Source organism: Humulus lupulus, chromosome X, assembly GCF_963169125.1.
Source record: "Humulus lupulus chromosome X, drHumLupu1.1, whole genome shotgun sequence".
NCBI lineage: Eukaryota > Viridiplantae > Streptophyta > Magnoliopsida > Rosales > Cannabaceae > Humulus > Humulus lupulus.
This window is the reverse complement of record NC_084802.1, coordinates 34,131,772-34,155,942: the sequence shown is the minus strand read 5'-3', so window position 1 is coordinate 34,155,942 and position 24,171 is coordinate 34,131,772. Positions and strand designations below refer to the sequence as shown.

Sequence of the window (24,171 nt, the reverse complement as noted above, 5' to 3'; positions counted from 1 at the left end):
AAACCCGAAAAATTTCAAGGCAAGGTGCTAGGTACATGATTATTGATGGAGTAATGTATGAAAGAGGGTATTCTATGACTTTGCTCCAATGTGTTACTAAAACAGAAGCCGAACTGCTAATGATAGAAGTGAACGATGGATTCTGTGGTAATAAACGAGTTTTAGGTTCGTCTATGGTCTAGTTTTTAGGAAGGTTTTCATAGTTTAGGGCTATTTTATTGTAGAATTATGCTTGTTTGTTCATGTTTCAATTTTTTGATGCTAAGATGGTGAAAAGAGTGGAATGGAGTGAAAATGGAAGAAAATGGAGTTATTTTGGAGAAAATCAAGTCTTTCGGGAGCAATAGGTCTGAGCACTGTTTCTGGGGATAGCGCTACAACGCTATCATAGTGGTGCTACAATGCTAGAAAGGCAATTTTAAAGCTTTTGTTTCTGTCAATAGCGCTACATCGCTACAAAACTAGCACTACAACGCTTGAAAATCCTGAAGAGTAGTGCTACAATACTAGTGCTACAGTGCTAGTACCTCAATTTTTGATGGAATTTGATTCTGTTAATGGTGCTACAGCGCTCAAAACCTAGCGCTTAGCACTATCGACGCAGTTTTGAAATTTTTTCGCCACTTTTAGAAGGACAAAAAAGTCTTTTCACTTGGGAGCATTGGAAAACTATTTAAGGGACATTATTCTGTGAATTTAGCAGGCAGTTTTAGTTTTATAAACCCTGGATCTAGAAAAGACTGCTGTAATTAGATTTCTTTTTTCTGGTTTATGACTTTCTAGATTTCTTCTTCATCTGAATTCTTTAGGTTATTTTCTATGAATAATTATTTGAATTTTATTTTCATTATGTTATCTACGAGCTAAATATTTTATCTAGGGATTAATGTAGTCACTTGAATTTCAATTTATTTTTATTATGATGTTTTATTGATACTTCTTCTCTATTCTAATCTATATGATGTTTGTTTAATGCTAGTAAATACTTGATCACTATTTACTCGATTTAATGGTTTTGATTCAAAATTCGAAAGATGAGAATTGAATATGCTATCATTATATAGACATAGGTTGTATATTGGACGAAAGTACCTATATGACTTGTGTAGTAATTAGGTTTCCATGCTTAATGCCTTCTATATGTTTAAGTTTATCACAGAAACGTAGAAAACCTGCATATAGGCTGAGATCTTATATCTTGAAAAAGAATAGGAATCGATTATGTTATCCTGCTATTAGAGTAGGAAGAAGAGATTTAGAACTGATTAGTAAGATTAATATAATGAAAAGTTGATGAAATTAATTCCTAGGCCTTTTATTATTAATTTTTAATTCATTAATTTATTATTCTGTTTACAGTTATTTAAATTGAGTTCATAGTTTAGAATTATTCATCTTAATTTTAGTCACCCAATAGAAAGTGAAAAACAATTATTGGTAATTGGTTAATAGTCTCTGTGGGACGATCTATGTTCTTACAGACTTTATTACTTGACACGACTATGTATACTTGCGTATCATATTTTTGCGATCAAGTTTTTGGCGCCGTTTCCGGGGACTAATAATCAATGTCAAATATAATTGTTTTTCAATATACTTTGGTTTTAATTTAACGTTTTTCTAAATCGAGTTGCTTTTAAATTTCTCAATTTCAGGTGACCTATTTTTATGCGACGTAAGGGTTCGAAAACACTAGTACCTTTTGATCCTGAGATTGAGAAGACCTGCAAAGGAGAAAGAAAAAAGAAAAGACTTGAAAGGATGGCCCAGAACGTCAATAATGTTGCTAATAACAACCTGAATCAGGGTAATGCGGGTAACGTTGCAGTTGAGGCAGACTTACCTCTGAGGGATTATGTACTCCCTACTGCTACATGGGTACATTCTATTATTCACCCACCTACTATGGAGGCGAACAATTTTGAGATCAAGCCTTCGATTATCCAAATGGTTCAGAATTGCTTTCAGTTTGGGGGGCTACCTAATGAGGATTCGAACCTCCATATTACCAACTTTTTGGAGTTATGTGATACTTTCAAAATGAACGGAGTAAGTAATGATGCAATCTGTTTGAGGCTATTTCTGTTTTCTTTGAGAGACAGAGCTAAAAGTTGGTTGATTTCGCTGCAAGCCAATTCCATTGTGACATTGGAAGATCTTGCTCAAAAATTTCTTGCTAAGTATTTTCCTCCCGCTAAATCAGCACGGATTAGAGGTGAAATAAATAATTTCTGTCAATTTGAGGGGGAATCGTTATATGACGCTTGGGAGAGGTTCAAAGAACTGTTGCGAAAATGTCCACATCATGGTATAGTAAAATGGATGTTCGTGCACACTTTCTATAATTGATTGAGGGGAAACACAAGGACTATAATTGATGCAACAGTAGGTGGAGCATTTATGAGCAAAAGCGCTAACGAAGCTTACGGGCTTTTAGAGGAGATGGCCATGAATAATTATAATTGGCCATCTGAGCGAGAAAATAAGAAGGTGGCAGGAATTCTAGAAGTTGATCATATTGCTATGCTCACTACTTAAATTGCTTCGCTAACAAAACAAATGCAACAACAAAACAATATTTTAGGTCAAGCGATGCAACTACAACCCACTCCTATTAGTTGTGAGACATGTGGAGGCCCTCATCATTTTCAGCAATGTCCAGCGACGAGTTCTTATTCGGTTGATGATATCCCACTTGAACAAGTTCAAGCCATTGGTAATTTCCCAAGGCAACCGAATAATAACCCATACCCTAACACTTATCCTCTAACATATAAGAACCATCCGAATTTGTCGTGGAGTAATAATCAAGGGCACCAACCACAGTATCATCCAAATCCACCTCAATATCCTCCACATAGACCATCTTATGGGCTAAACCCAAGGCCCTTTTATGATACTCAAAGGCCACAAATGTCGCAACATCAACAACCACTGCCTCAAATGACTAAATTAGAGGTATCCGTTGATTCATTGAGCCAACTTATGACAGAAACTAGATCTTCCATTCGGGGCTTAGAAACACAAGTTGGCCAACTTGCAAAGTTAATGGTGGATCGTAATCAAGGGGCTTTAACTAGTTCAACTGTGGTGAATCCCAAAGAGCAATGTCAAGCTGTCACTTTGAGGAGTGGAACTAAGTATGAGGGGCCTACAGTAGAAAACAAGGGTAAGAAGATTGAAGATCAACCTGTACCTAGTCCAGCACAAGAGGAGGTTACTGAAGACCTTCCAAAGAAAGAGACGCCAAAATACACCGAGTCGACACCCAAGATTCCTTACCCTTAGCGGTTCCGAAAGGCAAATCTTGACAAGCAATTCTCCAAATTTCTTGAAGTATTTAAGAAACTTCATATTAACATTCCTTTTGTAGAGGCCTTAGAACAAATGCCAAGTTATGTGAAGTTTATGAAAGAAATTTTGTCAAGGAAGAGGAAGTTAGAGGATTATGAGATGGTTGCACTAACTAAAGAGTGCAGCGCAATACTTCAGAAGAAACTACCTCCAAAGCTTAAAGATCCTGATAGTTTCAATGTCCCATGTTCTATAGGGGGTTTAGTAAGAACAAAGGCTTTGTGTGATTTAGGGGCCCGTGTGAATTTAATGCCTCTATTAATCTTTCAGAAGCTGAATTTGGGAGAAGCTCGACCAACTACGGTATCTTTGTAGACAGCAGATAGATCATTTAATCACCCTCTTGGAGTGATTGAGGACGTATTGGTAAAAGTGGGTAAATTCATCTTTCCTGCGGACTTTATTATTTTAGATATGGAGGAAGATTAAAATATTCCAATAATACTTGGAAGGCCATTCTTAGGTACTGGTAGGGCTTTAATTGATGTACAAAAAGGTGAGTTAAAGCTGCGAGTGCAAAAAGAGGAAGTTATGTTCAAAGTTTTTGCAGCAATAGAAATTCAAACTTGTTATAGAGTTTAAGTGGTAAACCAAGAAGGGAACAAGTTGGAAGGCTCTAAGAAGAGCTCCATAGTTAAAACCGTAATGAGAAAGGGGCGTAACCAGTTAAAAAAGTATTTTAATGAAAGGATTCAAATGTTATATGAGCGGGGGAAAGTACCACCAATTTCTAATCACAAGAAACGAGGGCCAACTCATGACACTATGGCTCTCAAGGACGTGCAGGGAGGACTTGATCCAAGTTGAATATGAACGAAAACAAGAGTCCGGCTAAAAAACGTTAAAGACAACGCTCTTAGGAGGCATTCCTATTTTTATGTTATTTGTTTTTGTTTTTGTTTTTTTATTGGAACAATGTTTTTAGAGATTTTGTTTTAGTTGTTTTTAGTTTTAATCTGGAAAAATTGTGTTGTAACTAGTAACCCGTGAAAAACATGATTTTTTTTTTTGAAGTTTTGGTAGTTATAGTGCTACAGCGCCACATGCCAAGCACAACAAGCAGGGGTTGGGGTCATTTTTTTTAAGAGATAGCGCTACAGCAGCCACCACCGTCTCAATCATTTGAGGGACCTTCATCCCAGCCTCCACAACCGCCATACTGACGTGGCTGTTCAGGTAAGTCTCTTTTCTCATTCTTTATGCACTTTAACATTGCGAACAATGTTAAATTTTAAGTTTGGGGAAGGGATTTATTTTTAATTATATGTTATTTGATGTGTTTTTCATTTTGGGTTGCAAGTTAGTTTGTATTGAGTCATGTTTTAGAGTGTAAATTAAGTTGATGATAATTGCCATTTTAATATGATTGACTGTTATGTTGTATAATCCAAAGGAAAAGTTGATGTGCTTTTGGAAAAAAAAAACAAAATCTGTGTGCTTGGTTAGATTACTTTGTTTCTTCACTGTGATCTGTTGACATTAGGGATCTATTTCTCATAAATTGCAAATGTTATAATTGAGTATTTTATGCATGTTGAATTTGGATTGTGGATTGAAAAATATTGAAAAAATTCTAGAACTTGTTTGCTTACTATTTGAGATGAAATTTGAAACAATGCACATTTAGGAAAAGGATATAGGCAATTTTTGGACTGGTTGTGCCTTTCAAGCTATCCCTATTAAATTTTATCCTTAGTTAACCATTTTTGAGCCTTATAACTATTTTCTTGTTAACACATTCTTTTGAGCCTAGCTGTGAATTGGATTACCATTTACTCTTTTGACCCATACCATGAGCATGAAAACTTTTATATGAGGGGAGTGAATGTGTAATGGAATGTATATATCATGTGTTATTTAGAAAATTCCTTATGATTGAGAAAAGTTAAAGTAAGAAAAAAAAAGTGCAAAATGATTACACTCCCAAACAATTATCTCTTGAAACACAAAGTTTGGGGGAGTGTATTATGAGAAAGAAAAATAAGAATGAGTTGGTTTTACATAGTTTTCTCAAAAGTTAAAGAAAGAAAGAAAAAATTTCTCAATCATTGCACAGAAAAAGGGGTAACAAGGGATGAGTGGTTTGAAATTTGTTGTGAAAGTTTGTTTAGTTGGAATGTTTGTGGTATGATTAAGCCTAAAAATGTTTTTTTATCTACCCGTACCTAAGCCTTCTATTATAACCCATATAAAGTTCTATTGATTCTTATTTGTGCAGTTGTTTATATTAATAAAGAATAGTAAATAGTGCACACATATGGAATTAACTTGGTTATGTGGTTAGTTGGTGAGAATTTGATGTGCATAAAATGGTTCAATTATTTTATTTTATTTGCGAGTTATGAGTAAATGAGCTTTGGCGTTAATAAATTGCAGTGAAATGTGAAGTATTTTGACTAAAAATCTAGATTAATATTTTAAAGAGTATGTTGTTTTCCTACGAATTATATGTGCATAGCAGTCATGAGAATTGGACTTGGTTGGTTATGTCAACTTGGTTTGTTTAGGTTTAAGTCTAGTTAGATTCTTTACTCGAGGGTGAGTAAAAGATTAGTTTGGGGGATTTTGATAAACGAGTTTTAGGTGTGTTTATGGTCTAGTTTTTAGGAAGGTTTTCATTAGTTTAGGGCTATTTTATTGCAGAATTATGCTTGTTTGTTCATGTTTCAGGATTTTGATGCTAAGATGGTGAAAAGAGTGGAATGAAGTGAAAGTGGAAGAAAATGGAGTTATTTTGGAGAAAATTGAGTCTTTCGGGAGCAATAGGTTCGAGTACTTCTTCTGGGGATAGCGCTATCATAGTGGCGCTACAACGCTAGAAAGGCGATTGTAAAGCTTTTGTTTCTGTCAATAGCGCTACAACGATTGAAAATCCTGAAGAGTAGCGCTACAACGCTACAATACTAGTGCTACCGCGCTAGTACCTCAATTTTTGATGCAATTTGATTCTGTTAATGGCGCTACAGCGCTCAAAACCTAGCACTTAGCGCTATCGACGTTTTGAGATTTTTTAGCCACTTTTAGAATGACAAAACGGTCTTTTCACTTGGGAGCATTGGAAAACTATTTAAGGGACATTATTCTGCGAATTTATCAGGCAGTTTTAGTTTTATAAACCCTAGATCTAGAAAAGACTGCTGTAATTAGATTTCTTTTTCTGGTTTATGACTTTCTAGATTTCTTCTTCATCTAAATTATTTAGGTTATTTTCTATGAATAATTATTTGAATTTTATTTTCATTATGTTATCTATGAACTAAATCTTTTATCTAGGGATTAATGTAGTCACTTGAATTTCCATTTAATTTTATTATGATGTTCTATTGATACTTCTTCTCTATTCTAATCTATATGATGTTTGTTTAATGCTAGTAAATACTTGGTCACTATTTACTTGATTTAATGGTTTTGATTCAAAATTTGAAAGATGAGAATTGAATATGCTATCATTATATAGACATAGGTTGCATATTGGACGAAAGTACCTGTATGACTTATGTAGTAATTAGGTTTCCATGCTTAATGCCTTCTATATGTTTAAGTTTATCACAGAAACGTAGAAAACCTACATATAGGCTGGGATCTTATATCTTGAAAAATAATAGGAATCGATTATGTTAACTTGCTATTAAAGTAGGAAGAGAGATTTAGAACTGATAAGTAAAATTAATAGAATGAAAAGTTGATGAAATTAATTCCTAGGCTTTTTACTATTGATTTTTAATTCGTGAATTTATTATTCTGTTTACAGTTATTTAAATTGAGTTCATAGTTTAGAATTGTTCATCTTAATTTTAGTCACCAAATAGAAAGTGAAAAACAATTATTGGTAATTGCTTAATATTCTCTGTGGGACGATCTCTGTTCTTACATACTTTATTACTTGACACGACTACATATACTTGTGTATCATATTTTCGCGATCATGTGGCAACCATGCAGGGGGGCAAAGTCTACCCAAGAAGATACTAAGACAAGGATATTTTTGACCCACGATGAATGAAGACTCCATGGAGTACGTTCGAAAATGTGATAAGTGACAAAGATTTTCCAAAATCCCTCGAGCAACGCCTAATGAACTTAAACAAATGCAGAGCCTATGGCCCTTCGCAGTATGGGGCATTGATTTGATCGGGAAACTCCCAATAGGAAAGGGTGGAGTGAAATTTGCGATGTTTTCGGTGGATTACTTTACAAAGTGGATCGAAGTCGAACCACTGGCTACAATTACTTCCAACAAGTTGCTCGATTTCGTAGTAAAAAACATTATATGCAAATATTTTCAACGATTAATCTTCCCTTATGGTACGCGGAAAAGCAAGCAAACAGACAAGTAGAAGTTGTCAACAAAACCTTAAAGGACACAATGAAAAAGCATCTCGAGCAAGCCAAAGGAAATTGGTCAGATATTTTGCCGGAAGTCTTAGGGTTATATCGAACTAGTGCTCGAACCTCAACTGGACATACTCCATTTTCCCTATCTTATGGATATGAAGCAATGATACCAGTTGAGTTAACCCCCCTTATCGCATCGGAGGAGTACGTATGACCAAGATCAAAACCACCAATTATTAGTTTAAAGCCTTGACATGATCGAGGAACAAAGAGAAAAATCACAATTGCGAGTGGCTGCTTACGAGCAAAAAGTAGCCAAATACTTCAACTCTCATGTCAAGAATAGAAAGTTTGCCCCATGAGATCTAGTATTGCGACAAGTGTTCCAAAACACTAGGGATCCTACAGCAGAAGTTTTGGGACCAAATTAGGAAGGACTGTATCAGATCGTAGAAGTACTGCAACCAGGAACATACAAACTTGCTCGATTGAATGATGAAATAATTACAAGATACTGGAATGGTGAACACTTGCGAAAATATTATCTATGAATACTGTTCGAAGGCATGATTTTCCCACTCACTCCAGCCAGCATTATTCTTGATCCGTTTTACTTGTAAAGGCACGATTATTGCCCAATTGCTTATTTTTTGGCTATAAGGCACGTATTGCCCATTTTTTTTTACTACCAATTATTACACAGATAATTTTGTTTAGTTATGTGGTTATCATACACGTTTTTCCCTTAATAAATTACCAATAACCTAATTCAATTCAATTCTTTATGTTTTTTCTTCAAAAATATGAATTGCTCGTAGAATTTTTAAATTCAATAGATATGTTTTGTCCATTTTATTACAAGATATATACAAGGGAGTGTGCTCGACACACTCATTATTTCCAATTTTTTTATTAAACAAGTATTACTTAACATGTGTGATTCTTAAACAAAATTCAAGTATACTGCTATATGATACAATATTCGAGCAGCAATGTTAGCTCGAGCAAGTCTGGTTATTTGGCAAGTGACCAAGGGCCGACCTCCTCGATCACTTGGGGGCATATAGGGTATACATGATCACGCATAAGTAGATAAGTTAAAATAGCACAATTGAGTAATACTTAGAAAATTTTCAAAAATTTATAAAGTATTGTGCTTCGTCCAACAAGGACATAAAAAACCAAGATGCTCTAAATATTTGAAATGAGCAATAGAGTTTAAATCGTATATAGCAAAGCAAATTATTATATAAAAATAAAATCATACGAGAAGTATATAATAATGAATAAGGCAAGAGTAAAAATAGTCACACATATTATCCGAGATTAAAAGCTGCTCGACCAGCCATTGTTTTTGCACCATGGACCTTAAGACCCAAGGTGAAATAAAATAAAATAAAAAATAAGATGCCTTCCTCAATGATTCACTACCTTGGAATCTTCCCCCTCAGGATCCTCCTGCTTGACTCCAGGACTGGCAGGGACTTCTTCAGCAACAGCAGCAAGCTCCTCCTCTTCACGGGCAACACATTTGGCGATTTCTTTGTTGCGAAGATGAGTAGGGATGTATTCAAAATTAGCCTCCTTATTGTTCTTCCAAAATAGGAAAAAGCAATTGAAGGCAACACTCTTGAACTTGGTCAAGTTCGAGAAGTGTGACTCATTTTCACGCTGAAGCTCTTCCATGTGAAGATTCTTCTCCTCTGCTGACATGAGTTGCTACTTCTCAAACTTTTTAACACAAATGTTGAGACAGCTCCTCTTCTCTTCAAGCTCCTCCATCTGGCGCTTGAGTTTTTCCCCTGACTCCTCGAGCACCTTGATCACTTTGCTTTTATTATCTATCTCGACATTCTTGTTGTCAAGATCCTTCTGCAATTCTCGAGCAGCTTGAAACTGGAGAGTATGGCTGTCCTTAAAATGTTTCATGACATTCCGTGATTTCTTCAAGGCCTCCTTGAGTTTAACTGCTTCAACACGGGTGTTGGTGAGAGTAATAACACCCTACATAAACAAAGCAAGACGAGAAGAAGCACATTAAAGGAATAAATGAGTATAAGACTTGGAAGAAAAATTGAGAAACAAATAAAGAGAAACTTGATGAAAGGATCTCACATAGTGCTTATCCAAAACTGGAGTTGATCGACGAGTTTTGATGCTTGAGGACAGCATCAACACTCGTCAGGTGTGAACAAGGGTCTGGACTTTGGAAGAGATGGAGCAAGCAGTTATCTTCAACCTTTCCTTTACTTGCTCCTTCTCGTCTGAGAGGGGTTCTATTCCGGGGGCAGGGGACCGAATGCCCTGCTACTCAAGAGGAGTAGTAGGAGGAGTGTTTTCCGGTTGGTTGCATGGCACCGTCAGAGAACTAGCAGGAGTTCTGCAAGTAGGAGGATCACTCCTCTGCTGTTTTATTGCCAGCTTGTTGCTCGAACCGGCCCCCAAAGCCACCTTCCTCTTAGTACTTTTTTTGGTCAGAACTGGAGGGGAAGCATAGAGATTGAACATCTCTGAATCATGAATGGTTGTAGTAAAAAAATGCAAGTGTATCAGATTATGGAAATATATAAATAAGCATTACACTTATGCAAAATGTTATATGACTCAGAAGACTTTTCAAAACAGCCTACGACCACAACATACACACATAAAAAAAAAAGGAATAACTATATTACGTGAAATCCCCTCCTCATTGTCAGAAGACATGGGCTCGTCCTCCTCCACTTCAGATGACAAGGGCGAGGAGCATTACCTTGCTCCCTTATGCTGATCCCTGCTATCCTCCTTTGAGGGACACGGACCGCCTGAGACTGATCGGAACGCCCCAGTTCTTCCTCAACTGCTTCCTCAGCAGATCCTCCACCAGCAACACCTTCTTCATTGGCGTGGTGGGTATCGAGTAGACCGACTCTCCTCAGGTTCTCGTCAGTTACAAGCAGTCTAAAATTCTTTGCTTCAAAGGGAAGTCGGTCTAAGACCACTGCTCGCCTGGCCATGTCCACAGTAGGAATGGGTCTATCCCATGGCCCTAAAACACAACAAGAAAAAATGAGGCCAAGGAAAGAAAGAGCAAACGAAGAATGTGACCTCGCAGACTAAAATAATTACCTGCTTGTTTGAAAACTTGATTGTGTGCGACTGGGGAAGTTGTTAGAAAATACTCCTTATTATAACTGCCCCTGTTGCTCCTAAACGTGGGCTCAGTCAAGAAATCTCTAGTCTTGTCCCGGTGATAGAAGTAGAAGAACCCAATACCTTCATGGCTTGGGTTCGATTTCAAATTGAATAAGTAATGGACCTTATGAGGTGTAGGAGCGGCCCATCCTTGATCAAGATAAAGGATAAATAATGTTGAGAGTATTAAGAATCCATTTGGGATTATTTGAAAAGGTGCGACGTTGAAGTAATTTACGATGCTCTTAAAATAAAGTGGAGGGAGAGACTGGCGCCTGCTTGAATATTATACCTCAGCTAGGCACTAGACGCACCACCAGGGCTGTGCGCCTGTTGGTTGGGTAAAGGAAGAACTAAATCTACCCCCATAAGTCCATATCTTTGGGGATACTTCCCAAGCAACCGGATCGAGAGGGTATTGGCTGGAGCCACATACCACTTAACCTGCCTCCTCAGGCGGGCTTTTCTCTTCGTGACGAGTCTTATGATATTAATTAACTACTCGTCGTCAAAATAAATCTCATAAAAAGACACATCTTGAGGATGTGCCCGCGGTTTCTCTTGTGGTTGTTGTTGTTGCTCGGGCTATTCTCTTTCTAGTTGTTCAGGTTGTTGTTGTTGTATGGGCTACTCTGCATTTTGCCCATTGGTCACATACCTAGCAACATGAGGATCTATAGCAGATCTATGTCTGGTTGTTTGCTTGATCCTAGCCATATATGGAGAACATAAAGCAATAGTTATGACCTTTTCAACAAACAAAGACCTGCTCGTTGCCCTCACTCTGGTCAGAATTCTGATTGGGAGTGGATCAACAGTCAGGAGGCACAATAAAAGTCCAATTATTTGGAAGGGATTTCCTTATTTATTATTCTAATTCCTCAATCATCCAGCAATATTCGTAATCAAGAATAATATGAAAATTATAATGAGAGTGCTCACTAGATTTATCAGATGGTTCCGGAATATCACGATTGAGGTCAATGTCTGGTCGACTCCGTTCCACTTCATCGACCAGAGTCTGTAGCAGGTTCGGGTCAATAGAATAATCACTCCCCCAGTGATCATGTGCATACATCTGGTGAAAAGTAGAGGGGAGGTGAGTTATTTGACCAACTTATGTGTGTGCCTAACTAAGTGTAAGTTGTTTGAGAAATACAATCATATGCTCAAGCAGAAACTATTATGGATTTAAAAGGCAAACAATACTTCTTTGAGTTTTCAAAAAATCCTCTTGAAGCCAACAACAAGATGAAGGGTAATCTGAGACCTAAAATCATTTTCATACTCCTCAAACATACATTTTCCAAGACAGTCAATGATTTTTGCAAAAAACAAAGTTTTTACGTGAAAATTCAAGAGCATCAAGAGCAGATAGATACGAAATCTCCTAAAAATGCATGGAAACTATGCGACAAGTAACAAAGAGTCATGAAAACACAAAAAATGAAGTTAGAAACTACTGTGATGAAGATTTGGTTGGAAGACTAGGAGAAAAATGGGATTTTTGGAAGAGGAAATGAAGAGCAAGATCACAGGTATGCGAGGATTTCAGAGAAAAAGAAAGCTTGGGAAGTTTGAAAGAGTAAAGAGGGAAATGTTATGGGAAGACCAATTTATAGGTAACGACTCGGAAGCGAGCAGATGACGTCATCTTGAAAAATTCATCATAATAACTCAAACTCAAACTTGCATTGCCAACTCAATTTCGAAATTTTTCTCTCATGTTGATTCATAAAATATTTTAGAGACAGGAATATGCATTTTCACACCATCCATATCCATAGCATGTCTAGCAAGAAAATCCACTCACAGCAAAACTAAGTATAATGATTTGATGTTATAAACTTATAATTACCCAAACTTTTGGATATTGCATCAAGGCCTAGAGATTTCAAACGTTAATCATATGAAGTCTAAAGAATCTGACTAATACCAAAACGTTAGGCATTGTATTCACATCTTCAATCAAAAATACAAATCTGGATCCAAACATACATGTTCTAATATCAACTGCCAAAAAAATTCGAAAGACAACAAATTCAATTAAGTGTAACACAGTATATACACACAGCAAGAAATACAAGTATTGCCAAGCCAGACAGAAGCATCAAACTCAAAATGTTAAGATGTTAGATTGAAAAAGTGTGCAAAAATGTCTACCGTCTTATCTCATCTGGAAATTAAACAAATTCATGCAACCTCATATTCTCATTTTGAGTTTGTGTATTTTCTGTGTTAGCCATTTTTAACCTTAATAATTTACACAAATTTAATTCAAGATGTTGTAAAAGGTCTCTGAACTTAATAATTTGGTACACTATCACAGTCCTTTATCTGTTTTTTATGCCTCATCAAAAGAATAAATATATATATTAATATTGGACACTTTGACTGTAACTAATGCCTTGTACACATTATCTGAAATAAGTTGTATGTTGTTGATGCAATATCAATAGACTAAGATTTAAAAATATTGGATCTGACATATAGTCCTTTCGAGGGTAACTGAGGATTTTCTTCTGTGCACTAATTTTTTAGTTCTGACCCCTACACTACAGAGAGCTCACATGTGTGGCCCGATTCTTGCATAAGCAGTAGTCCACTCAATACAACATTCACTTATCTTATCTCATCTAGCGAATCAACTATGAAATTTGACCACTTGCCTCTATTTTTTGTGCTTAGCAGCTTGTAAAGCATGAAAATTCAATAAAAAGAAAACACAAACAAATGTGCCCTCAACCTTTGAATGTTGATGTCTTACAAAACACAAATAAAGAAATGAAACACAACTTTTCATTTTCTCATTCTCTGAACCAAAGAAAGCAAGAAAAGGGAAAATAATAAAATCAAGAACAACATATATGACAAGGAATAAAGATCCATTACCAACCTGATTTCCAAGAGAAGCTTTGACAAGAGAGCTATTGAGCAACAACTGATGAAGTAAAATCTAGGGCAGAAAACAAAGAAGGAGATGACCTGCATATATGGAATTGGTTATTCTCAAAAGAAATTTTCTATATGGGGAGAAGTAAGAAAATTTAGGCACAATAATTGTACACACATTCTGAGAGAATTGGTGTGAGTATGAAAAATAGAGGAGAGTATGGAGCTTCGTGGAGGTGGAGGAGAAGGTGAAGTCGGAGCCTCACGGAGAAGAAAGGTCACAACTCCTCTTCATTCATTTCTGTTGAGAGAGAGAACACAAAGAACTTTGAGAACTTTTGAGAACATAGATTAGGTGTTTTCTGAATTTTGTTTTTTTTTTTAAACTCAGTTTTTTAAAAATTGTTCTAAAAAAACAAGTCCAAACACACCACTAGTTTTCTAAAAATAATTTTATGTTTTTTAGAATAGAAGATTGTTTTTTAGTTAAAGAGCCAAACAGACCCTAAGTTTCTAGTAAATTCAGGAATAAAATAAACAATGTCCAAAATAAGAAATTTATTTTTATCAAATTCTAAATGGGTTGTTCCAACTACTTTGGCAAATTCGACCTGAGCACTACCAACCCTCGTAGTCACCTTCTCACCAACAAGCTCCCTTGAAGAACTAAGAATCTGTAAAGAAAAGAAAACATTATTAGTGGCACCATAATCAACAATCCATGATGATGTATCATCTTCCACTAAGGAGGCTTCTAAAACAAGTAAATCATATTTACCTTTCTTCTTCTCTTTTAGGCCTGAGAGATACTTAGGACAATTTCTCTTCTTAGTATTTGTAAAATCTGGACTGGAAGGAGGAATTACTGATAGAGACCAAACTAAAAGGACAACAAAAGAGAAAGAGAATCCATTCTGACTTAAACATGTTCTATATATTACCGAGAGAATTCAATCTGACATAAGCATCAGATGGTCTTTTTGCAGGTACTCCAGAAATTTCTTTTATGTCAATTCTGTAACGCCCTACGTTTAGGGCACTGGGTAAAACCCTAGTTTGGGTATTTTAATTCCCTGTATTATGTATTATGTCAGGTGAACATTTTATGTTACAAGAAGTTGTGATGTGTGAATGCTTGCCATGCTGTGGTAAGTGCGATTTTTTTAGAAACTGAGACCTTTGGTCGTGGACTGGGTCAAAAGCACTAATCGGATAAAAATCTTGGATTAATTATATAGGAAATACTATGGCATAAAAATATTAATTTTGTCTGACACTGGGACTTTATAGTCGAGCCAATAAATTTAAGAAATTGATTGAGGATTTAATTCCAATTTACCGGGTTAAAGAATGGAAATTCTTGCCCAAGCCCCTAAGGGGATTTTGGTCAATTTGAGTAAATTACCAAAACTATGTGTTATGTGAAAAAATTTATTTTTGGGCATATTTATTTAATCTATTTTAGCTTGGGATATTTAAAAACTATAGGGTAAAATTTTGGTTAAAAATTAGAAGTGAAATTACCAAAGGGTCCTTGAATGCCTTAAAATGTGGTAAAATTTGGCAAAGACATAAAAGTCTTTTCACAAGGGAGGAGAGAGAAAGGTGGGTGGCTAGGCTATGCCTATGCACTCAAGTATCTTATGACACATACCCTAGGGGAGAGCAAGAATTTCACTTACCCTACAAGTTAAGGGCTATTCCCATTTCTCACATTTTCCTCAAATTTTATTCTCTTAAAAATAGAAACACAAAAACCCTCTCTTCCACTCTCACTCCCCAAACCCGAAACCCCTTACTCACACTCTCCCATTTCTGAATTTGTTTTCCTCTCTTCAAGCTTGTCCATCACCTCCATTGAAGGAATGAGATCTTCAAGAGTTCTAGCATTGTAAGTTTCGAATCATAGCTCTTCCTTCTCTTCTCTTTTTTTTTTCTTTCAAATCTAAAACCCTAAGGGGATTTTTTGTGCATGCATGTGGTTCTAATTGCCATGTGTGGCATGGATCTTGTGTTCTAGAGCAAAAGGAAAGTGGTTATAAAGAGATTTCAAGGTTTGGAAGCTCTTTGGTAAGATTTTAGGGTTTCGTTAAGTTTTTTTTTTCCACTCATCTCTATTTTCTACCCTAACACTCTCAAAAAATCTGCATGTGAAACCTATGGGCTCAGTTTGAGGGTATAGAACCCAAGAAGGAAGTTTGGACAAGCTAAGGACTATCATCTCCAAGCTAGAATCATCAAAGGTAGATCTTTGGTTGGTTTTGAGTTTTTTTTTTTTTTTTGGTTATTGATGATATATCTAGTTGTATAGGTTGTTTTATTGGTTTTTGAAGTTTATTTTATGCTTGAGGGTTAGATTGGTTGATTTGTTGATTTTCATGCATGCATGTGGCTAGGGTTTTGCTAGTTGTATTTAGTTTTGCTAGAATGTGTAAAAATGTATGCTGCCAAGTTTTCGTGATCTGACTTCCAATGGGTCAGATCATACCCTACTACCTCTTCTTATGGAAATAATTTGTATGGTTGCATAGTTCTAGATGACTACTTGAGTTTAGGCTTTTGAAAATAGAAAAAAAAATGTTTTCAAACCAAAGTAATGAACTTTTTGGCATCTTGATGCAATCTGGAAAATTTCTGGGCAGCATGCATTGCCCAGATTGTTTTGAATATTGAACACATTTTACTAAGCCAAAAGCCATGAAATTTGGTAAACTATTAGTTTAAATATTTATAAGGATCACAGATAAATTTAGAGGAAAATGGAAAATGGTAAAAGTGTAATGGTTTTTCAAACTTTGTCCTAATAATCTGAAAATGAAATTTCTGGGCAACAAACACTGCCCAGATTGTCTTACATTTTTTAACAGGTTCCCCTATAATAAAAATTATGAAATTTTGAGAGAAACTAAATTATATATGATTAACTATTATGGTAAAAATTTAGAAAAACTAAGCTAGGATATAAGAGAAATAGTTTTTCTAAGAACCCTAAAGATCTGAGAAAAACTCCTGGGCAACAGGCACTGCCCAGATTTTTTTAAATGGTTTAATGAGTTTTGCCTTCCCAAAAATTTTGAAACTTGGTGAGAAAATTTTTAAGATATATATTAAGGCTCTGGAAAAATGTTAGATTAAAATATGTCACAATTTAAGATTAGTAATTCTTCTAAGTTACCTAAAAACGGGGAAAAATAGTAATTTCAAACCTTAACAAAATACGAATTTTGGGAGGTTAGTTCTCCAAACCTAAATTGAATTTTTGACGTGAGCTTTCACCTAGTTACCATCATTAGAATGCATAATACGTGAATAGGATTTTTAAAGGGTTGTAGTTGGAGAACCTAACATGATTATGAGCTTAAAAGCGAAATTTTTTATCACGTTAAAATGAATAGTGAAAAAGTTTGGTTCGGAATTGGAAATGGAGTCATTTTCAAAAATAGCTAAAGTTTTGGATATCTAACAAATCCTAAATTAGTTTAAGGTTATTGAGAATTCATTTTTACCATTTTCTAAACTTGGGGTCCAATTGCCCTTTCTTTTCGAAAATGGTGTAATAAAGATCCTAGGTTATGGATTTAAAGATGGTTAAAAAAGAAAATGGGAGTTAGGTTTTCTAAAATCGTAAATTTATTTAAAACGAAATATGTTCTTATACACTGTAAAGTTTATAAGAAAAATGTTTGTATAGAGTCTCTAAGAGAACTTTATTGAATGTATCTATGTGGAATATTAACTATAAGAATATGTCATAGTTTAATCCAAGTCACTATGTGGTTTCACTACATTGTTATCGAAGCGTGAAGGCTCGCTTCTGGATAAAAGGTTTCCACAAGCAAGCGCTAAGGAATCCGGGTAAGACAACTTATGATATATTTGGCTACAACACGATAATGACTAGTTTAGATAACTAAGTTATAAGCTAATAATTTGAACTAGTCCTAGAAGGTTTACTCAAGACTGTGGTCCTAGAGGGTTAGCATACTCATGACTAAGGTAAGAAGTCCGGCTAGCTACCGTGACAACTATGAACTCTGGCTAGCCACCAGGGAACTATGTACGAAATTGATTCGCCACCGATGTCTATGTGACAAAGGTCGGTTGGTCACTGCAAGAAGTCCGGCTTAACACCCGTGACATAAGAGTCCGGTTAAACTTCAGGACACATAAGTAAGTTGATTCCGAGTCCGGCTAGCTACCGTGACAACTATGAACTCGGTTGGCCACCACAATATGTAAGAAGTCTAGCTTAACACCCGTGACATAAGAGTCCAGTTAAACTCTATGACATGTAAGTAAGTTAATTCTGGAATCAAATTTCTTTGGCTAAGAAAGTATGTCGAATTCCTCTAGGAGTTTGGGTAACCGGTGTAACTAGTTTACACCCGTCAAAGATATGGTAAGATATGTTAAGATGTGCTAAGATATGTCAAGCTATGCTAAAATATGTTGAGATATATTAAGCTATGCTAAGATATGTTGAGATATGTTAAGCTATGTTGAAGGTTCCTCCGGAACCCTAAGTAAGTATGTATGTTATGATACAAATGACTAAGTAAGTATGTATGTTACCAGTCAAGACTGTATGTATGCCTGGGATTTTATGCGTGCAGGTGTACTTTCAAGTTATAAATTCTAGTTATGAGGCATGACCATAAGTTTGTCAGGACGTTCGTACGTTCTGAAATTGTATGTTAGGGTTCGGTTTCATCAGAATCCTATTCTTGGTTAATTATCTACCTAGTTATAGTTAGTTAAGTTCTTGCTCTGTTTATGTGGTTATGTTTGTTAAGTTGTTCTTACTAAGCATTTCGCTTACCTAGTTGTTTCATGTTGTAGGTAAGCTCAAAGGCAAAATGGATCAGTTAACGCTGGAGTTTATCTGCAAGGATGTACATGTGGACCGACCTTTTGGGAATTTATGTTTTGGGGATTAGAACCCATATGATAACTAATAGTTTATTTTGGGCTCGTTGAATGTTTTAAAATTATGACACTGTAATTCACTTTTAAGTATGTGCATACTTCCAAAATATTGCATATTTTGAAAAGTTTTTTTTTTTTATGGATTTTCGGTTACCTTATTTTTAGAAAACGACTATGTTTTTCTGCAAATTATGTTAAGAGATTTTATGGGATGTTAAAAATTCAATTAAAAAATACATCGAATAGTTGATTTAGTTAACTAAAAGTGTATTTATTATTAAGGAATATGGATATTAACGGTGATAATACTAAAAAAAATTCAATTATTACTGTTGTCCGTGTTTTCACCAGGCAACACATGGCATGCATTAAGAGGAATTAGGATTCCATAGAAGCTGATTAAGTCCCCTGAATCTTGCTTTAGGCTCCACTGGAGGTAAGCCTAACTTTCAATCACATATCACCACCACTGGAGGAGTATGTCCTCGTGGAAACGCTACTTTCTGAGAACCATGTTCCGGGATAATGCTCCAAGTCTTATTACAAGACCGTCTCCTCCTTTCATTTTCTCTAGGTTTGCAAGAAGCCTCCTCAAGACATGGAGAATGGTTGTTAGCTGTCAAGCACAGTGACCCTGGACCACAAGCAACCATCTGACAATTACTATTACAAAGATCGTGGTGTCAATCTTGTACAAGCGAAAAGTAGGATGTCTCATGATGCTGCTTGACATGGGAAAATGTATTGCTACCCTCCTAACATTGTCAGAAGCGTGTTGCCTAATAAAGCAATGGTTGGAATACCTCGTATTGGGCTCACTGAGATATGCAGGGTCCCACCAACTCATTTATTAGAAGAATTTATATTTATTATGTATTTAAGTCCTCATTATGGGAGAATAATTGTAATTAGCCATCATTAGGGAATTAATTTTCCCAATCATCTATAAATAGGGTTAGGGCACACTTTGTAAAGGATCCCCAAATTCCATTTCTTACTTTCAGAGCACGCCTATGCTCTGTTTGGAAACCTTCATAAGAACTTAACATTTGCAAGTTCTTAGTATCCTAAATACAAGTGACTCATGGACTAGGGTTGATTCACAATCCGAACCACATAAAAATATGTGTCTCAGTCTCTAATTCTTTAACCTTCAAGTTTATTAGTTGTTAACAAAATAAAATAATCAATATTTTGGTGCTTTCACAGAGAGCTTGAAGAAAGCTTGAGTTGCAGCAATGGTGAACAATAGAAGAAATCTCCTCGAAGATGCTCCCCACACTACCGATATGGGAGGATAACCAAGTCGACCACCTCCACCAGTTGTTCCAGAGTTGGCTGGTAATGATGGCTACGATGGTGATGACATAGATGATTACGACAGTGAGTATTCACAGTCGTACAAACGGAGAAGCCACCAAAAAATGGTGGCACTGAAAGGCCAAATTGCCTCCCAACAACGGGAAATGGAGGCTTAAAATGGTAATATCACCACCTTACAAGAGGTAGTAAACACCATGAGGGCCACTTTGGTGGCCCAATGACTACAAGTGGACCCTCAGGGTGAAATACTATCTGGGCAACCAGCTGGTGTGCCACTTGTGCACCCAGCTAAAGTGCCACCTATGCAGCTAACAGGTATGCCACCAACGCACCCCACTGACGAGCCCAAGAATAGCCAGCTCGCTTGCTTGTGCACCCAACTGGAGTACCACCCATGCCTCCAGCCCAAAGAGGGGAAAAGGCTAAGGCTCCCACAAACAGGAGAGGACTCATCAGGCTCCCGAGCCCTTCGATGTCCCACGAAGGGTATACGACCCTGAAGAAGTTCACAGGGTCTGAGGAAATTGCTAGGCCCACAATGTTTGTGAAGCCCAAGGTGTTATGCCCAGTCTTTTATGCCCCAGGAGCCTTGGGGAAACCCCGAGCGGGGATCCAACAGGAGAGAAGTCTCCATGAACCGAGGACGGCTTCTCGGTAAATAATGATTATGCAAAATCTGATGGGGAGACTGAAGTAGGATTCCCCGAGGATTGCTACCACCGGGGAGCGCAGCCTGACTTGCGAGATAATCTTAATGCTTGTACGTGCAGGTTTGGTCTCTAGGACCTTCGAGACAATCTTAATGCTCAAAGGAAAGAAGCAATGCCTAACCAGGGGGCTTACCCGGCACACAGTGCCAACAATGATCCTCTCCGTGTAGATTTGGAGAGTTTGAAAAATATTATGTTGAAGATGGCCAGGAGATAGGGCCAAGACTCCGTTTCAGAGGATGAGGACAGGGAGCCATGTGCTCCACACATTATTGAAGCTCCTTAACTCGAGGCTTTAAGATGCCGGACATTACTTCTTATAGTGGAGTTACGGACCCTTCAATCACTTGTCCAAATTCAACTGCCTAATGTCTATGCACCGCGTCCCTGAGGATGCTAAATGCCACTACCTCCCGTTAACCTTTACAGGACCAGCTGATGAGTGATTCAAGAAGCACAGGCCAGGTTCCATTTATTCTTCCTCCCAATTGTCCTTCGCATTCTAAAGATAGTTTGCAACAGCTCGATGATTTCATTTTTCGGGCCCAAGAATACATCCATTGGGAATATGCCCAAAATGAAGCATTTGGAGGACCAATCTTCATTCCTACTCCTACTGTCCTTATTGCTGTAGGTTCTAGTCCCTAATTCTCGCCTTACACTCTTGTACAGACAAGTGTAATGAGTGCCCCGCAATACAATGCTATTGTTCCTCAAGCCGACTACAGCGCCACGTCCGCCGGGTACGGAGCAGCTCCCACTGGATTTAGTGCTTATCAGCATGCTTTCAGTGTTGGAATAGCTACTCCTGCCCAGTCAGTCGTGCTTAGCCAGGGCCCGAGTAAGAGTAAACACGGGGGTAAACGCAAATGGAGCAAAATTCCAAAGAGAAATGGTGCTCACAAGGAGAAGTGCACTCCTCAATACTTTGAGTACACCGATCTGTTTGATACCTGGGAAAATATTTTCACAGCCACAGAGTGGCAAGTTCACTACCAGAGGCCACATTCCATCAGGCGAGAAGTGGAAAGGAGAGATACAGGTAAGTTTTGCAAGTTCCACAATGATGTTGGTCATCATACCAACGAGTGCAGACAACTTCATGATAAGATAGAGAATCTCGTCAAATTGGGGCATCTTCATTAGTATGTCAGGGCAAGCTCCTGCAAGAGCTCAACCCTCAAACCAACTATGGTGCCTCCATAAGTTCAAGACCAAGTGTAAGCTACCCCACAGCCCATGGCCCAAAGACCCCCTCCGGTCAACAGATGAGTAGGGACCATTTAAGGAGGACCCCACCTTGGGGGCACATCGAGGAGCTCGTATAACAAGTATGTGTGAGCCCTCAATCATGATGATGAAATGTGCGCACTGGTCCAGCTCCCGGCACAGATGCCCCGGATGACGGACCAGATAATTACTTTCTCTGAAGATGATGCTCGGATAGTGCACTTCCCCCACCACGATCCATTGGTAATTGAGATTCAGATATCCAACAAAACGGTAGCATGGATCATGGTGGACAACGGGAGTTCAGTGAACATCATGTTCAAGCTAGCCTTTGAGAAGATCAGGCTGACGACAAGCGATCAGTCCCTGTAGCATCCCAAATTTGCTAATAAGGCTTAAGGCCTTGATTAGCATGTCGGGAGGGAAATAATTGATTTAATCATGTTATTATGTGAATTTGATGATTATATGATTAGAAATGCATGTTTAGGTGAATTAAATATGCATGTGGGCTCCATTTGGTTATTAGGGGCATATTTGTGAATTTAGTCTGCTGAAGGCATAAATGCAATATTTGTGTGTATTGTGATTGATACCACGTGTGAGTGGTGATATATCTGTGATGCACGATCCGAGACAGTCCTAGGAAGCAGTTTAGCTAGAAAGTAACAACGGGGTCATATACCCAGCTCGGGAGGAGCCTAGGGGTATTTTGGGAACGTAATATGTGTTCAGGATTTATCGAGTAATAGGTAGTAGTTTGGTAATTATTTGGATATGAAGGGATTAAACGGGGATTTATAGGAACACTCGAGGAATTAGCGGGCATGGATAATGACGAAATTGACCTTAGTGGCACTTGAGGACTTAATTGACTTAAGGGGCAGTTTGGTCTTTTGGCAGGGGTTATACATAGTTTAGAGTGAGCTGAGTAGTCTTGAGAAGTCACTGGAACTAAGAGAAGGAAGGGAAAATAGAAAATCTCAGCTAGAATCACAGTTTTTTTTCTCTCTCGGCTCCCACTATCTTCTTGGATGCTTGATGGCTTGAAGGGTCTTATGGAAATTCAGACTAAGGGACTGAAGGATTGAGGGCTTGAAGTGTATAGGATTTGCTCAGACCGAATCTGTAACAGAGGTAAGATTTCATACTGAGTTCTCTTTGAATCTTTGCTGAATTTCTGGATATCGTGGCCTAGCTTCAAGGGGAGATTGAATTTAAGTATTTGTGAGACATTCTGTTGAATTTCTAGATGTTAAAAACTAGTTATGTTGTTTGGATATGAATCCTAGGAAAAATTCTAGGATTAGGGCTCAAAATTGGTGATTTTCAGGGTAATTAGCTTATAGAATTGCATGGGATTTCTAGGTTTCGGGCTCGCGCCGCGGCCCTATTCATCAGGCATCGCGGCCCGCTTAAGTTTATAGGCCAGGGGGACCTCGCAAAATTTCCCAGGTGTCGCGGCATAAGGTTTGGGCGCCGCGGCCCGTGTTGCCTAGCAGAGAGGGATTCTTGCCTTTGACTTGTGTGCGTCGCGACCCTTAAGGGGGGCTGGGCCGTGGCCCGGATGCTGAATTTTGGTTGTTTGAGGGATTTTAGCTCAGGAACTTGAACGTTAAGGCTCGAGAAGGTTTCTACTACCCAGTTTGGTAGAAACCAAGGTCTCGGAGACTAGATTTATGTCTCGAAGCTATTTATTGGATTAGAACTTGATGAACGACTGTTGTAATTATGTTGTGACTAGGTTATCAGTGAGGCTCATGTTAGAGGATTGTGCTTGGGATTGGAGTGCTCAGATAGCTTGGGATACAGGCAAGAAAACTGTTGTACCCGTAGAGCAGGGCATGGCCCTTTTGCTTGTATTGCAGGGCACGACCCTATTGATTGAATTACAGAACGTAGCCCTATTGTCTATGTTTAGTATATGTTTAAATATATGTTGATTTTATGTTGTGTAATGCATATTTGTGAATGAACGATGAAGGCCGGGAATGGCGAAGGCTGAGAACGGTAGAAAGCCGAGCACGGCAAGGGGCCGAGAACCACGTTGAGCACGCGGAGTGCAAAGTTGAGTACGGCAAGAGGCTGGGAATGACGTTGAACATGCAGAGTGTAAGCCGTTAGGGCGAGACCCTCCTAGGATGCTGAAGTCATCCTCTCGGTGAAGACCGCGAACCCAAGGCCTGGTAAAGCGCCTAGGACAGCATGGTCGTTATGTGCTTAGTTT

General features: G+C 37.7%; 1 non-coding gene across 1 annotated transcript; it reads right to left on the bottom strand.

The window, feature by feature from the left end:
- Positions 1-2,205: 2,205 nt before the first annotated feature.
- Positions 2,206-2,312, bottom strand: LOC133807903 (small nucleolar RNA R71). The gene has a single exon (XR_009879788.1). It is a non-coding gene; the product is annotated as a small nucleolar RNA R71 (small nucleolar RNA).
- Between the last annotated feature and the right edge of the window lie 21,859 nt (positions 2,313-24,171).